Raw genomic sequence first — 17,056 nt, forward strand, 5'->3', positions numbered from 1 at the left:
AGAGAGAGGTGCAGGTTTTAGGAGTTAAAGACTGAATTGGGATCCTCAGAAATCCTTTCTTCCCTGAGAGCAAAAACACCAAATGCCACCCATTGTTAACGGTGAGATCCCATGCATGTTTATTCAGAAGTCAAATCTGCTTTGCTCATCGGACTTACTCCCAGATAAGTACTCTGTCAATGGATAGAAAGGGCAATCCTATACTATACTTACCTGAGAGTAAGTCTCATTGAACTCAGTGGTACTCACCCCTGCGCAGACATGTATAAGACTGTGCTCACATTAAAATTGTGAATCTATTTCGTTCCATTAATTTTGTTCCATTTGGGGAGCAATCTGTGAAAATTTGTTAATATCTGTTGCTAGAAATTCAATTTCCAACCGTGTGTGTGTGTGTGTGAGAGAGAGAGAGAGAGAGAGAGAGAGGGAGGGAGAGAAAGAAGGTCACCCAGATAAGCTTTTTCTATGAAAACTCTTATGCTGAGTAATTTAATATAAATCAAATTGCAATAGCTGGTTGCTAGAAGGAATGGGAAGTTGATGTCACTGTTCTGTTCCATCTTGTAATCCCTCGAGAGCCATTTCCAGCTGATTTTCAGCCTGGCTTTTAGTTCAAAAAAAGGCAGCCTCTGCTGAGTCCAAATCAGCTGGCAAACCCACAAGCCAGGGCCAGCTCAGCCTGATCCCCCAATGTCATCATGAGTCATGTTTATAATTTGGTGTTGAATACCGTTTAAAAACTCCCTTCTCTGACTTATGAAACAGGCATCTCCTGCAGAACAGAATACAGCATCGAGCATCACACAGAGATCTGGTGTGCTATTATCAGAGAGAGGAAGGGATCATGTGATCTCAACAGTACTTACAGGGCAGGGAGTAGCTTATTAAAAATATGTGCCAGAGACACAAGAGGCATTGTTAATATCAGGATGGGAGGCTGAGCGAGATGAACTGGAAGTCCCCGCATAAATACAACACGGCCTTTAAACTTCAATCATGTGCTCTTGTTGAGGAGTACATGCCTCTCACTCTCTGAGAATAATACACCAAGAGAACTGTCTCTTTGGGGAAGAGCTTGTGGCTCAGTGATAGAAGAGGGGCCAATCTGCAAGTGTTTGGCACCACTTCTGAGTGAATTGGACAACGTAAGATTTTTTGCGAAATTCTGACCCCGCCCAGAGGTTAGGGCTCCGAGGGCTGATTTTTTTGGCCTACCGTAAAACGTGCTGTTTGCACTGCCAAACGTTGCAGGGGAGAATTTACAAGTGTTTGGCACCACTTTCGAGTGAATTGGATGACGTCAGATTTTTGGCAAATCCTGACCCCCGCGGGTTAGGGCGCCAGGGGCAGATTTTGTGGGGCGCCATGAAACGTAGTATTGTCACCGCCAATCGTTGCAGAGGGCTTTTCTGGGTGTTTGGTGCCATTTTGAAGAGAATCGGACAACGTTGGGTTTTGGGCAAATCCTTGCCTTATGAATCAGGGCGCCGGGAGCTCACTTTATGCCCTACTGTGAAACGTAGCGTTTGCACCATCAAAGGTTGTAGGGGACCATTTGCAGGTGTTTGGCGCCATTTTCTAGTGAATTGGACAATGTTGGATTTTTGGCGAAATCCTGATCCTGCAGGTTAGGGCACCAATAACTGGGTTTTTTTGCCTTCCCTAAAACGTGCTGTTTCCACCGCCAAACGTTTCAGGGGGCCCTTTGTCGGTCTTTGACACCACTTTCGAGTGAATTGGACGGTGTCAGATTTTTGGCAAAAACCTGACCCTGTGGCGAGGGCGGATTTTGTGGGGTGGCGTGAAACGTCCCTGCTTCCAGTTGCCTCCCTCCTGAAGCTGCTTTTCCCTAGAAGAAGCAGCCATTGGGGTTTTATTGCATGTATTCATATTTAACTTGCTAGTTTGCTCTCCGCAGACTTTGTATCCAAGTAGTAGTAGTAGTAATTTATTTATACCCTGCCCATCTGGCTGGGTTTCTGCTAAACAAGCTTAGGATAGAGCTACATGGAGATGGAAGGAAGAGACAGCCCTGACCAGAGTAAATGGCAAATCCAGTTGATGGACTATGCCGAAATGGCAAAACTAACTGGGAAGCTCAGGAATCAAGAAAACAAGAAATTTTAAAAAGAACGGGAAATGTTTATAATTTATATGCAAAATTATGGTAAATAGGTTAAAACATTAGCAGGATTTTAAATACATTAGTAATGTAACAGAATGTATAGATAACTTAGGAAGATGAAAAATTGGAGATATATTTATACGCAGTTGAAAATGGAATGGACCTGTGGAAGGGATGGGGTGGAAGTCAGGAGATTCAGAGCAATTTAGTACTATTTTTTAATGTATGTTTATTTTCTCTTTCTTTTTCTCTTTTTGAAAATCACATAAAAAGATTATTTAAAAAAGGATAGAGCTATATGCAGTAGCTCATATATCAAGGGGCTAGTCATTATTTTTGCTCTTGACAAATGCAATGTTGTAATTAAATGGGACAGGTGACCATTTCTATCCAAGGTAATTAAAGTATTGCACTTGGGCAAAAAAAATGAGAGGCACAAATACAAGATGGGTGACACCTGGCTTGAGAGCACTACATGTGAAAAGGATCTAGGAGTCTTGGTTGACCACAAACTTGACATGAGCCAACAGTGTGACGCGGCAGCTAAAAAAGCCAATGCAATTCTGGGCTGCATCAATAGGAGTATAGCATCTAGATCAAGGGAAGTAATAGTGCCACTGTATTCTGCTCTGGTCAGACCTCACCTGGAGTACTGTGTCCAGTTCTGGGCACCACAGTTCAAGAAGGACATTGACAAACTGGAATGTGTCCAGAGGAGGGCAACCAAAATGGTCAAAGGCCTGGAAACGATGCCTTATGAGGAACGGCTAAGGGAGCTGGACATGTTTACCCTGGAGAAGAGGAGGTTAAGGGGTGATATGATAGCCATGTTCAAATATATAAAAGGATGTCACATAGAGGAGGGAGAAAGGTTGTTTTCTGCTGCTCCAGAGAAGCGGACACGGAGCAATGGATCCAAACTACAAGAAAGAAGATTCCACCTAAACATTAGGAAGAACTTCCTTACAGTAAGAGCTGTTCGACAGTGGAATTTGCTGCCAAGGAGTGTGGTGGAGTCTCCTTCTTTGGAGGTCTTTAAGCAGAGGCTTGACAACCATATGTCAGGAGTGCTCTGATGGTGTTTCCTGCTTGGCAGGGGGTTGGACTCGATGGCCCTTGTGGTCTCTTCCAACTCTATGATTCTATGATTCTATGATTCTATGATTCTAAAACATTTATTTGGATGCAGACTTGGATTGCACTTTGGGACTGTCACTATTTATCAGGTGAGATCCAGTCACACCCTAGTAAATTCAGCTTGCACAATTAAAGCTGATTTCAAGGTCTTGCGCAGCAAAACTGCTTCCCGGAAAGATCGGAGTTTGAATCACAGAGTTTTGAATGCCTTGAATCACAGGCTCTCCAAGAAGCAGACGCTCCAGCCGGCAGGGGCGGGGCTTCCCGGGCGGGGCGGGGCCCCAGAGCACAGCCCCCACCTGCCACTGCTGGCCGGATGGGGGCTCCCACTTCTCGCTCGCTTGCAGTTGCTTCGTGCGGACGGAGCGGCGTAATTCAGGGTACCGTAATTCCCCGTCTCCTTTGCGCGCGCCGGCGTAAAAAGTTCCCCAGACCTCCGGCTCCTGGACGGCGGGACGTGGAGCAGGGAAAGCGCGCTCTGAGCATCACTCGGGCAGGTTCGGCGGCAGAGGTAAGCGTCCCGATCCTGCGCTTGAAATAAGCAAGGAGGGGGACTTAATCCCAGGGAAGCGAGCGCCGGGAGCGCAAGGCAATTTTGCGCTTCTGGAATTGAGTCGCCCTGATGGAGAGGCGTCCGACGGGACTCTTCCTCTCGGCCGAGGCTGCCCTTCGCCTCCTGCGATTGCCAGGGAAGGCAGGCAGGGGGCAGGGAGAGGTGACGATCGCGGCTCCAAGCTGCAGGGCGCACTTACCTCCGGGTGCCAAGCGCTGCCGTGCCACCCCATTCCTCGCTTGGGGTGCTCCGCTGCTTTCTAGGGGGCGTTCAGTATCCCTACCCCTGGCAGGCGGCTCTCGCACCCTCCGCGTCCCTCTGTCCGTCCTCTGCGAGGATGGATTGAAATGGTGCGTTTTAACTTTTGCGATCCAGCCACTCCCTGCCGATCTGAAATCGCTTCCTCCCTCCCGCCTCCTAATGAGAGTGAGTTTAAAGTAGGATTGCCCGATCGTAAGGCGCTTTGGTCAAAAATAACGCAAACCCCCCCCCGCTCCACCCAATATTTCTGTTGAGCTTTACTTCTGCTTTCCATCAAGCACGCCCCAAATGGAGATACTGCGCTTGGACTGTGGCCCCATCCAAAACCTAGTGGCATCAGGGCAGAGTAGTAGATCACATTGCTAGGAAGTCGATCCAATTGCATTCAATGGGGTTTACGCCTTCGGGACTGCCGCGTTCCTAACCTAGCTTTGCTCCCAGCCTGGAACTCAGGGAGCGCCTTGGCGTTCTGCGTAACGATGCTGAGTTCAATGCAACCTGCAATTTTGCGCGTCTCCTTCATGATCTGCTTTGAAAACGCTATTCTCGTGCTTCGTTTCTGTCGTTGTAACGCAGTATCGAACCCCTCGCAAAAAGGAGGCGGGGAAATCCTCAGGGTTAACTAATATGGGGTATTGGATCCTATCCATATGATCTTCCCGACGTCTCTTCTGGGTACACGCTAGGAAATCGCTCTGAGGATAAATAGCTGCCTTCATATTGGAGACATTTTGAGACATCTTATTATTTATTGACTTCATATACCGCCCTAGAGGGGACGCGGGTGGCGCTGTGGGTTAAACCACTAAGCCTAGGACTTGCCGATCAGAAGGTCGGTGGTTCGAATCCCTAGGACAGGGTGAGCTCCCGTTCCTCGGTCCCTGCTCCTGCCAACCTAGCAGTCCAAAAGCATGTCAAGTGCAAGTAGATAAATAGGTACCACTCTGGTGGGAAGGTAAACAGCGTTTCCGTGCGCTGCTCTGGTTCGCCAGAAGCTTAGTCATGCTGGCCACATGACCTGGAAGCTGTACGCCGGCTCCCTCAGCCCATAAAGCGAGATGAGCGCCGCAACCCCAGAGTCGGCCACAACTGGACCTAATGGTCAGGGGTCCCTTTACCTTTACCTCAAAATATAAAAGCACAAAATACATAATCAAAATAAAAACAACAACCCAATAACACCCCCCTCAAAACAAAAAAAAAACAGCGCAAGAGTGTAAGATATTCAAGCCCCAATAGACAGTCTCTGCAGAAATGCCATCACTCCAAAGCAGATTGTTCTCTGCCAAAAAATATTTCCCACCAAGTATTAAATCGGGCTAAACACATAATGAACTGAGTAGCAATAATCTAGGCCAGGCTATGTGCATATCACCCTTTCCTCTGGCTCCAGTGTGACACCACTGCCAGTGGTTGAAGCTCAGCACATGTGGCGTGAGCCAACATCCATAGGTACTCTGTAGTTTTTTGAGAAATACTTCTGTCTGGTGCACTTTCTCTTAAACCAGCTTCCGTCCAGTTTGAAAATGGAAGCCGAAGTTAGGCTGAGGTATGTACACTTCCGGCAGCCATTGCACATGCTCAGATGACAGTGCCAGTGAATAACTGTAGTTCGGTGCAGGGAAAACAAGTCAGGTAATGCATATCAGGTGAAGACACCCCCTGCCCTCTCTCTGGTCTGCACAGCAACTTAAAACCTTGTTGCATTTCAAGCTGCTAATGTGTTCATAGATGAAGCATGACCAACTGCTGATGGTTTTCCACAGTCTTCAGTTGCTGCCAGATGACTGTCAATTGAGCAGTCCTTCCAGCTTGCTTCCAGGGAGATGAGATGACCGTGGCTATTTAATGACCGTTTGTTCCTATTTGTTTGCAGGGAGGTTAGATGATGCTTGGTCAAAACAAGTGTTATCCCACACATTCCTTTCTGCAAACAAGTCTGCTATTTGGGGGGAGCGGGTTTGTGTTGCAAGCACTGCCAATCAACAATAACTGCTCGGCCTGGATTTTCTGCTTTGTGATTGAATCCCACCCAAAAATTAGACTGGAAGTGCCCACAGTTTGTGGGGAGGTCATACAGCAGCAGCTGCTTGTTCAGCATTCATTCTGATGTGTCTGCAAGGAGGTTATATGACAATTGCATCAAGCAACTGTGAACCTGTACTTTCAAGTGCATTTCCCTATCGCCTGCCACAAGGGGCAACTAGTTTGATTTGGGGTGGGGGGCTGTTGCAGAAAAGCACAAAATCCCCTTTAACTTTGCAACCTTAATTTGCAAATCCCACCTGCAAAATCTCCTTCAGATGCCCAGGATTGAAGTTGAGACCTTCTGTAAGCAAAGTCCTTCCTTTATAGAACTCCTGCTACTCAGGACTTCTGTTAGGGTGGGCCTGGTGAAAAAGTAAACAGTGCTCCTGTACCTTTAATAAGGTAAAGGAACCCCTGACCATTAGGTCCAGTCGTGACCGACTCTGGGGTTGCGGCGCTCATCTCGCTTTATTGGCTGAGGGAGCCGGCGTACAGCTTCCGGGTCATGTGGCCAGCATGACTAAGCCACTTCTGGCAAACCAGAGCAGCGCACGGAAACGCCGTTTACCTTCCTGCCAGAGCGGTACCTATTTATCTACTTGCACTTTGACGTGCTTTTGAACTGCTAGGTTGGCAGGAGCTGGGACCGAGCAACGGGAGCTCACCCCGTTGCGGGGATTCGAACCACCGACCTTCTGATCGGTAAGTCCTAGGCTCTGTGGTTTAACCCACAGCGCCACCCGCGCCCCTTGTACCTTTAATAGCTGTGCCTAAAAGTTTACACAGCTAATTAAAGGCATAAGAGACATGTCTGATTTTCCCCCTTTCCAGCAGATCATGCTAGCTAGCTCCTTTTAACTATCCCGTGGATGAGGGAATTTTTTGCAGATTCAGACTGCTGTAATGGAGAAAGGAGGAGAGCTACACCTGGCAGAACTCGAGGGAGCTATACCTGGCACAGCCACTTCTACACAGGGGTTAAAGGTGCACAGCATCACCCCATTCTTGCATCTAAAGTTCCATGACCTCAGGACTGAACAGCTTGCAGAAATAGCAATCCAGGTGCAAATTTGAAAGTACAACTTGGTTGCGAATGCCTGGCTGTCAGCTGGGAACAAGAGCATGAAATATTCACAGGCTAATGACCGCCCTTTCCACAAAGAAGCACAGATCAGGCACTGCTTGGTTTTGTTTTTTAAAGTTTGGATGTTTAGTGAAAGCAGGATTTGACATCCTGCCTGTTCGTTAGGTAGGCGTGTGCTTGGCAGTTGTTGGGCCATTGTTTGGATGTGCATATATCTGGGCTGGGAGAAAGTTTGGCGTTAGTTCTATAGTGCCGCTAGCAATGTGAATTTAAAGCCCAATGTGAATTTAAAGCCCAATTTAAAGCATTTGCCAGCTTTTCTTTTTTCATTTTATTTGCTCTCCTCCCATTTCTCTCCACTGCCACCTGCTATTTTATTTATATTTAAAATACAATTTATTAAGGTTTATAGAGAAATACATGAAACTTAATATCTTTTCCCTTTTTTAAACCAAACCAAGACTTTATTTAGATACAGTAAAATCATGAAGGGGGGAGGAGAAATAGAGAAGGAAGAATATATATATATATATATATATATATATATATATATATATATATATATATATATATATATTTCTCTTTAAACATATATATATAGAATATATAGATAGAAAAATTACTTACCGAAACTTACTGGAAGAATAAGAAATCAGGATAACAAACTTTTTATAAAAGAATGGAAATAGTTTATTGAATATTTACAGATAAATTGCAAACAAATAAAAACACTGGCAGGATTATTGTAATAACCTGCAGTTTCACAAGAGTATATATTTAAAATAGATAATTAAATGAGCAAATTAAATAAATTTGGATATGCAGAAGATATTAAAAAAAAAATTAAGGAACTGCAGAAAGATGGGGAAGGAAGTCAAACTTTGAAATGTTAACATGATTGTAAAACTAAGGAAATGTATCAATTTGAAAAGTATAAATAAAAACTTTGTTAAAAAGATACAGTGGTACCTCTGGTTGCGAACGGGATCCGTTCCGGAGGCCTGTTCACAACGTGAAAAGCCTGCAACTGCATCTGTGTAGGTGTGGCGCTTGTGCACATGCGCGAAGCGCGATTTAGCGCTACTGCGCATGAGCAAGCGGCGAAACCCGGAAGTAACCCTTTCCAGTACTTCCAGGTTGCCGCGGGACGCAACCTGAAAAACTGTAACATGAAGCAAACGTAACATGAGGTATGACTGTAATTGTTATGGGGGGAAAGGGGGGAAGAGAAAGATGGAAAAATAAAATTGAATTGGATGAAGTGCATATTGTGTTTAAATAGCAGACAGATGAAGAATTGGAAGTTCTTTACTTTTCTTCCCACCATCTGACATTTTAGAATCTCGTCAGGTAAAGTTTTTCCTGACATGGGTATGGTGATGGAGGAAATTATCACACATGCTAAGAGTGCCACACCTCTGAGAGAAATTATAGCAAGGGGTGTGTATATGCTTATTTTCCTACAGAGATGAACCCATGGCACTCACACAGTATAATAATTGTGCTTATTGAACTAATGACTCTCGCAATGCAACTCAGTGGAATTTATTCAAATAGATTTTGGGATATCTGTATATTTCTGTAACAGAGAAGCAAGGTTGGGATTTCCCCCAGGCACAAGGGCTATTGCCAGTCCAGTGGGCTGCTCCTATACATATTTAGTCTAAGGAAAATCACACTGAGCTCTAGGGGACTTGCATTCAAGAAAGTATACACAGGACTGGAGCCATAGTGAGTTAAAGTTACAGTACTGTTTAAATTATAGATTTGGAAGTTGTTTTGTCCTGACATGGTCTTCTTAGATCTAGTTCAACATGGACTTTCCTCACTCGGTGACAGCAGCAGTAAGTGACAAGTTGCACGCCTTCACAGATCAAATCCTACACATTTCATCATGCAAACAATTTCTGCCGAAATACTTCAGGCCCTGTGCTTTTCAAGATGATCAAACAAACCACAGATGATGAAACCATGGCTCGTTTCTCTAAAGTTTCTTTGTTTTCCAACTTCTCGTGCCTTGTCCTTTGGCACTTTGGCAAGCTTCTGGGGTCAAGTGGTCAAACAAATCATAGTTAAGGAAAAGTACTATGTTGTTGTTGTTGTTTATACCCTGTCCATCTGGCTGGGTTTCTCCGGCCACTCTGGGCAGCTTCCAGCATGCACAATGCCAAGCTATGCTTTAAACACACTCAATGTTCATGCACAATCCCAAGCTATGCTTTAAACATGCACAGTGTTCACACACAATGCCAAGCTATGCTTCAAACATATCAAGGTTTGCAAGCCAGCAACAAACCATGGCTTCAGATCATAGTTTGTTGACAGCAAATAAACTCTAGTTAAGCCGCTGGGCCAGGGTTCACAGATAATACCAATCAATGGCTTAATAAACCCTGGTTTATCATGTGCATACCAGGCCACTGAAGGTTTGTTTATTTAGCAAACTGTATATATCTCTGGATTGTAAATTGAAACTCTTAAGTGGTTTAGAGGAAGCCATGTACTTTAAATGCACGCTGATTGAACTTTAAATGCATGGTGTGGATCTGCCTGCACTATTCCCCTTCCTCCATCCTATTTGGCTTCAAAACCATGGTCAGCGGAAAACTATGGCTCCTTTAAAAGATCAGTTGTGGTGGATGTGTTTCCTTTGAAGACAGTTCATTACTTCCATCCAAGGCAACATGCTGCTATAGGGAGGGGGTGCCAGGGGATATTGGGGGAGTCTTTACGGAAGGGATGGGGAGCCAGGAGCCCTCTAGGGGTTGGCGGATACGACTCCTCTTATCCCTTGGTCTCTGGAGAGCTGCCCATTCTCCATCTCTGCCTGAGGGTGTGTGTGTTATCAGTTCCTGTGGACAAGAAGAGTGAGGGTAAGAGCCTTGGCCAGCATCCAATTGGAACTGAATGTACACCCTTGAACAATTTCCCAGAACCCTTTGCACTGTGTGCGGATTGCGTAACAAACATGCAAGAATTCCTTGGCAGGCCAGCCAGTTGGAAGGGGTTCTCTGAAAAGCAGAAAGCTCGACAGCCACTTCTTAATAGGACATGTGAACAAAGACCATTCCATTGTACCTATCCAACCTCCCAAAATTTCAACACCTCTAGCTATGGTTTGACCCCTTTCCGTTTTAACAGTACAAATTCTACAAACACCCTCCATATCTCCTCAAAATAATTTCTCCTGTGTATTCCCCGTCTTACCTTAATGGCACATGTTAATTTATCGTTAATAGCTATATCCCACACCTCTTTATACCATTCTTCCATTTTATATTCTACTTGCCCCTTCCACTTCCTGGCTATAATAATTTGTGCAACTGCCAATAAATTTGTGAGCAAGTCCTTCATAGCCTGTGAACCTTCCACCCCTTTGTCAATTGATAATAATGTTACCTCTGGACTTTCAGTTTAACCCGGTGGTTTCTGTTATCTCCTTAAAAACCCTTTGCCAAAAAAATTGTACATATTTACACCCCCACCACATGTGAACGTAATTCCCTGTTTCCTGGCATCCCCTCCAACATAACACATATTCCAACAGAATATTCCAACAGAATATTCCTTGTTTATTTGCTTTCATCTGACTGGTGTTATAGAAGGCCAGTTTTTTTTTTTTTTTTTACTAATCTTTTTATTAGAAGGCCAGTTTTTAATCACATGGGTCTCTTGCCCTTTGTCCAAGCAGCTTGGAGCAGTGGCCACGGGGAAGGTTCTTAGCTCTGTGGAGGATGCCAGGTTTGCATGCTGAAAATGCCAGGTTGATCGTCATTAGCTCTATAAGTAAGACTGGGAGCATCCCCGATCTGAAACCCTGAGAGGTGCTGCCAATCTGTGTTGTCAGTACAGTGGCACCTTCATTCTCAAACTTAATCCGTTCCGGAAGTCCATTCCAAAACCAGAGCGTTCCAAAACCAAGGCGCGCTTTCCCATAGAAAGTAATGCAAAACGGATTAATCCGTTCCAGACTTTTAAAAACAACCCCTGAAACAGCAATTTTACATGAATTTTACAATCTAACAAGACCATTGATCCATAAAATGAAAGCAATAAACCATGTACTGCAGTCACACAATCTATCAATCAATCAGTAGCTGAACAGGGTTCCACACAGTCACAAAAACAAAATGAAAAAGAGCCACAAAAACGCAAAATGAACAGCAAAAACAGACAGACCTCAGCGTAACACTCAAAATGGAAGTGTAGCACTCAGATTGGAAGTGTATCACTCAAAACGGAGCACATTCGGCTTCCGAAAAAGGTTCGCAAACCAGAACACTTACTTCTGGGTTTGCTGTGTTTGGGTTCCAAGTTGTTTGAGTTCCAAGGCATTTGAGAACCAAGGTACCACTGTATAGATGGAACAATGGTTTGGCTCAAGGCTGCTTTGTGTGTTGCTGTCCTCTCAACAGCCCTGTGAGTTAGGATAAGCAGACAAATGGTGATTGTCTCTAAGTGTTGGGTTCATGTCTGAGCAGCGACTTGAGCTGAGGTCTCTCGAGTCCACCTTCAATGCATCGCATCACGTTAACTCATTCATTGGTTGAGCATTGCTCCTATATTAGAGGTAAATCTAAGTAAACTATCCTTATTGGGGTAAAGATGCTCTGTTCCATTGAGCTAAGCTAAAGGGTAAATCCCCACTAAGTTTCCCCCTTTTACTGCTGGAATCTCCTGGCTTTCTAAAATATATACTTTATTAAAGATTTCTCAGTTTATAAAAGTATGTGCAATGTCTCTTTTTTCAAGTTGTGTTTTCGACCGATCAGTTTCGTTTGTTGTGAGGCATTAGTATTACATTAGGAAGAAAAGGGGGAAAGAGGTAGGGGGGGATGGTGAGGGGTGTGTGGAGTGGCAATGCTTCTATTTTTCTGCTTAGTGTATGTGTGGGGTTTTGTGTCAGTGTCACTTTTGTGGGTTCTCTTTACTATTTGCTTGTATTTCTTTGGTGGTGAGAGAAGTTGGGGGTGGCCTAGGGTGTGGTTGGTTGTCTTTGATTGGCTGTAATGAAATTTGTTTTCGTGTGTGAGTGGGGTGTGTGTGTGTGTGTGTGTGTGTGTGTTGGATCAGGTTAGCCATACAGTGGTACCTCAGGTTACAGACTCCACTAACCCAGAAATAGTACCTCAGGTTAAGAACTTTGCTTCAGGATGAGAACAGAAATCGTGTGGCGGCAGCAGGAGGCCCCATTACCTAAAGTCACACCTCAGGTTAAGAACAGTTTCAGGTTAAGAACGGACCTCCAGAACGAATTAAGTTCTTAACCTGAGGTACCACTGTATTGATTTGTGTGCTGTTGGAGGATGCTTGTTGTCTTGTTGGACTATGTATGTGATAAAGGGTAACCATATCAGGGTGAAGGCGTCTTCTATTTGTTCCCATGTCTGTTTCAGATTATTGGTTAGTTTTTCTAATAAGGCTATTTCCCATACGATTTGATACCCTTGGTCTATGCGTACTCCTAACAGGTCTCTCCTGTGTCTGGCTATGATGTTTCTAGCTGCTGAGAGTAGGTGGGTTATGAGCTCTTTGTGATGTGAGTGGGCATTATTATCTTGGAAGATGTTTAGTAGGGCCAGTTGTGAGGTGACTTCTAATACTTGCTTAGTTATGTTCCATATTTCTTGTATGATTGATGTCCAGAAGAGTTGGATTTTAGGACATTCCCACCACATGTGCCTGTGGAGGTGCATCCTCTCCAGCATTTTGGTGAGGTTCCTGGGCATATTGGTGTTAGTTTCCATGGTGTTAGGTACCACCTGTAAGTGAGTTTTAGAGTGCGTTCTTGTCTTTTCGCTGATATGGATTTAAAGGGAGGTTGAATCTCCTGGATTTTTCAGGTCCCACCATTCTATCCTGCGTACTCTTGCCACATAGAGTGCTTTTGTAGATAAACCATAAATAAATATAAGGTAAAGGGACCGCTGACCGTTAGGTCCAGTCACGGACAACACTGGGGTTGTGGTGCTCACCTCACTTTATTGGCCGAGGGAGCCGGCGTGCAGCTTCCAGGTCATGTGGCTGGCATGACTAAGCCGCTTCTGGTGAACCAGAGCAGCACACGGAAACGCCATTTACCTTCCCACCGGAGCGGTACCTATTTATCTACTTGCATTTTGATGTGCTTTCGAACTGCTAGGTTGGCAGGAGCAGGGACCGAGCAACGGGAGCTCACCCCGTCACGGGGATTCGAACCGCCGACCTTCTGACTGGCAAGTCCTAGGCTCTGTGGTTTAACCCACAGCGCCACCCGCGTCCCTATAAATAAATATAGTTCCCCCCAAAAAAACTATTGATCCATGTTTGTTGTTGTTTGTAGCAAAGTAATGCAAGTTTCTCAGAGCTCCTCTAGGCTGCTTTAAGCTAGAAAGACCCAAGGTTACTGGCGCTGATGTTATAGGGTGCTAAATTGTTCTTTGTGGCTTACCTCTATATTAGCAAGGATTTTCAGAAGAAATGAAAGTTCCGGTAGATGCCGCAGTGTTTTTGGCAAATCAGCTTTTGGATAAACCTGCGAGCCCGCTTTCAGTACCATCCCCACCCCATTACTAAGTGTGCAGTCTTTGATCGCTTGATTAATCAACTAGAGATTTACTGGAATAACCAGTGGGGGGTCAGTTATAATAGGTGGACTATGTGTTTACATGTATTTACATTTTCAAAGCTATTTTTGAAATCAAAAGGAATCAAAAAGGGAAATACTGACAATTACTCCTTCTAACAAACAGATGCCAAGAATGATGATTTAGCAAAAACTCATCCTTGGTTGAATAACTGAAAAGGTGTCTTTATTCTGGTTTTGATGATGCACACATTTACTTAAGTTTAATTTGGTTAAAAGGCAGGTGGCCCTCCAGAAACACTTCTGAATACCTAGGCACAAAGATATCTGTGAACTCTCATTGATTCTCTGACCCTGTAGAAGGCTTCTGATCTTTAATGCTTTAATTTATTATTATTTGTTTTGTAGTTTGTGCATCGCTAAGCATGTGCAAAGAACATTAACCATACTTTTTCTCTTTTTTTGTATTCCATTATTTCATTAAATAAATAAAAATAAAAGGCGGCTGGTCAGTCAAGGACCCTAAGCGTTGCTGAATAAGTAACAGCCAATTCATATCTTAAAAACTGATATCATTATGGTGACCATACACAAAGGAGGACAAGGGCTTTAAGAATTACGTAGAAGAGAGAATTTTGAAGGTGCCTTGGTTAAATCTCCTCTTTGACGCAAAACCTGTCCTCTCTTGCATTTGGCCACCCCTAGGTACAAAAGTGCACCTGAGCTTAAAAGGTAAAGGGACCCCTGACCATTAGGTCCATTTGTGACCGACTCTGGGGTTGCGGCGCTCATCTCGCTTTATTGGCCGAGGGAGCCGGCGTACAGCTTCCGGGTCATGTGGCCAGCATGACTAAGCCACTTCTGGCAAACCAGAGCAGCGCACAGAAACGCCGTTTACCTTCCCGCCGGAGTGGTACCTATTTATCTACTTGCACTTAAATGCCAAAATATTCCGGCAACTTTGTCCATTCTGAGCATGCCACTCCTGTTGTTCTTTTAATGGCATTTGATACAGCAGGCCTTTCCTGGCATAGCAGTACTCTTCAGCTGTTAAATTTCTGAGCGTCGGTCTGCTGTTAAAGCAAAGCTGGAAAAGAGGAGGCGATGCCGGAAGCAGCGTCTTCCTCTTCCTTTCTAATTATTAAAAGGAATGGGTACCCTGCCTTGTCTCAGATCTGACAGAGACTTAATGCACTCTAATTATTCCTGATGCAATTTCCTCTCTTTTGTTCTGGTTTCTCTTTTCCTGCATTTCAGACTGGCAACAGCTATTCTCCCATATTCCTTTTGCAGAGGTTATGATAAAAGTATGCTCTGGCCAGCTGCTCCTGCAAAGGAGAGCAAACGCAGCTACTCTAAGCTGCAGAATCATGTGGGTTTTGTTCCACTGGGACACAACTGCTGGATCTTCCAGGGGTAGCTAGGAAGTGAGGTTGGCATGCTATAATTGTTGTTTGTAAAAAGGCAAAGGGACCCCTGACCATTAGGTCCAGTCGTGATCGACTGTGGGGTTGCAGCGTTCATCTTGCTTTATTGGCCAGGGGAGCCGGCGTACAGCTTCCGGGTCATGTGGCCAGCATGACTAAGCCGCTTCTGGTGAACCAGAGCAGTGCACGGAAACGCCGTTTACCTTCCTGCCGGAGTGGTACCTATTTATCTACTTGCACTTTGACGTGCTTTTGAACTGCTAGGTTGGCAGGAGCAGGGACCGAGCATGGGAGCTCACCCTGTCACAGGGATTCGAACCACCAACCTTCTGATCGGCAAGTCCTAGGCTCTGTGGTTTAACCCACAGCGCCACCTGTGTCCCTAATTGTTGTTTGTGCCCGCAGTTAAAAACTGCTGTGGATGCAAGGGGATGCAGGTTTCAAGTAGAACACCAGATGATTTGCACCACACATGCCATGAAACTAGGAGTGTCCAGTACCATTGAGCTTGAATTGGGAACTGTTGCAGTGCAGCAGTTAGAGTTTAGACTAGGATCTGATTGGCCAGGATTCAAAGCCCCATTCTGCCTAACCTACCTCACAGGGATGTTGTGATGATGAAATGGAGAGGGAGAACCATGCAGGCCGCCTTAAACACTTCGAAGGAAAGGTGTGGCATAAAATACGCTGCAAGATCTAGACTCCCTTCATGCACACCGAAGGTGTAAATAGTTGAATAAACCATTTTTTATCTTATTTTTGAAATTGTTTTTATTTGATTTTACAAATGTGGATTTATAACAATGCCTAATACATATCCGTATATAGAGATTTATCTGAATCTCGAGACTTCCCACCAGCCCCTCCATGGGTCCTATTGTCAACATTTTCAACTGCATATTATTTCAAAATCTATATGTTGTATCTGTCCATATTATCCATAGTGCTTGTTACATTACAGTAGTCTGCTAGATAAATTATTTTTTAAAATCCCATTTTTCTTGAAGTTTTTGTCTCCTGGGTTTCTGAACTTCCTGGTCAGTTTAGCCATTTTGGCGTAGTCCATAAGGTTAGTTTGCCATTCCTCTCTGGTAGGGACGAATAAACCATAATTCTTAAAGCTTTGACAGTCTCCAAAGGAACACAGACCCCATGTGAGTGCCTGGAACCCCCAGGAATCTTGCACAGAATGGGGGTAGCACCTAATTTTTGTAACAACCTGATGGACTGAGAACCAAACTGCATGTTAAGTTATTTGTGCTTACAAAAAAAGAATCAATTTTCAATAGTCCGTTTCTATTACAAAGAAAATGCAGCCACTTTCCTATCCCGGGTGATGCCCTGAAAAACCCTGCAACTAGACTGAGATGTCCTCTAAACGTGATGAAGTTGATGACAGTCCTGCAGCGTGATCAACCTCCCCTTTCTGTATTTGCCTGCCGGTTCATTCCACCACCACATCCCTGCTGCCCTGATATGGCGAAACTGACAAGCTGCAGAAACTCTTATCAGTTTCACTCATGTGTGGTTGCAGTCTTGCCTCAAACTGCTATTCAGGCACAGTATGATTTAACATCTGTTACCACTGGATTCTGGCATTGGAATCCAGTATGAAGCATTTGGATTGACAAGATTTTCTTTTACTGTTCAGACAGGTCTTTGGAACTCCCCCCCCTTTTTTTTTTTGACCAGCCTTTATTGAGATGCTACTGATGCTTTTACTGATGTTGCTATTATAGTATTGGTTTGTAGTATTGTATTGCCTGCTCAATGGAGCCGTAAAGGTAAAAAGGTAAAGGACCCTTGGATGGTTAAGTCCAGTCAAAGGTGACTATGGAGTTGCGGCGCTCATCTCGCTTTCAGGCCGAGGGAGCCG

The 17,056-nt window shown here is 44.5% G+C and overlaps 1 protein-coding gene across 1 annotated transcript in view; it reads left to right on the plus strand.

The window, feature by feature from the left end:
- Window positions 1–3,533: 3,533 nt before the first annotated feature.
- The window catches only part of FRMPD1 (FERM and PDZ domain containing 1), a 92,795-nt gene continuing 79,272 nt past the window's right edge, over window positions 3,534–17,056 (plus strand). The window contains exon 1 of the mRNA XM_083592796.1: window positions 3,534–3,773. The gene's annotated coding sequence lies outside the window, so the exon portion shown is untranslated. The remainder of the gene's footprint in view (window positions 3,774–17,056) is intronic.

This window comes from Podarcis filfolensis, assembly GCF_964270895.1.
Source record: "Podarcis filfolensis genome assembly, chromosome: 17".
Taxonomy (NCBI): domain Eukaryota; kingdom Metazoa; phylum Chordata; class Lepidosauria; order Squamata; family Lacertidae; genus Podarcis; species Podarcis filfolensis.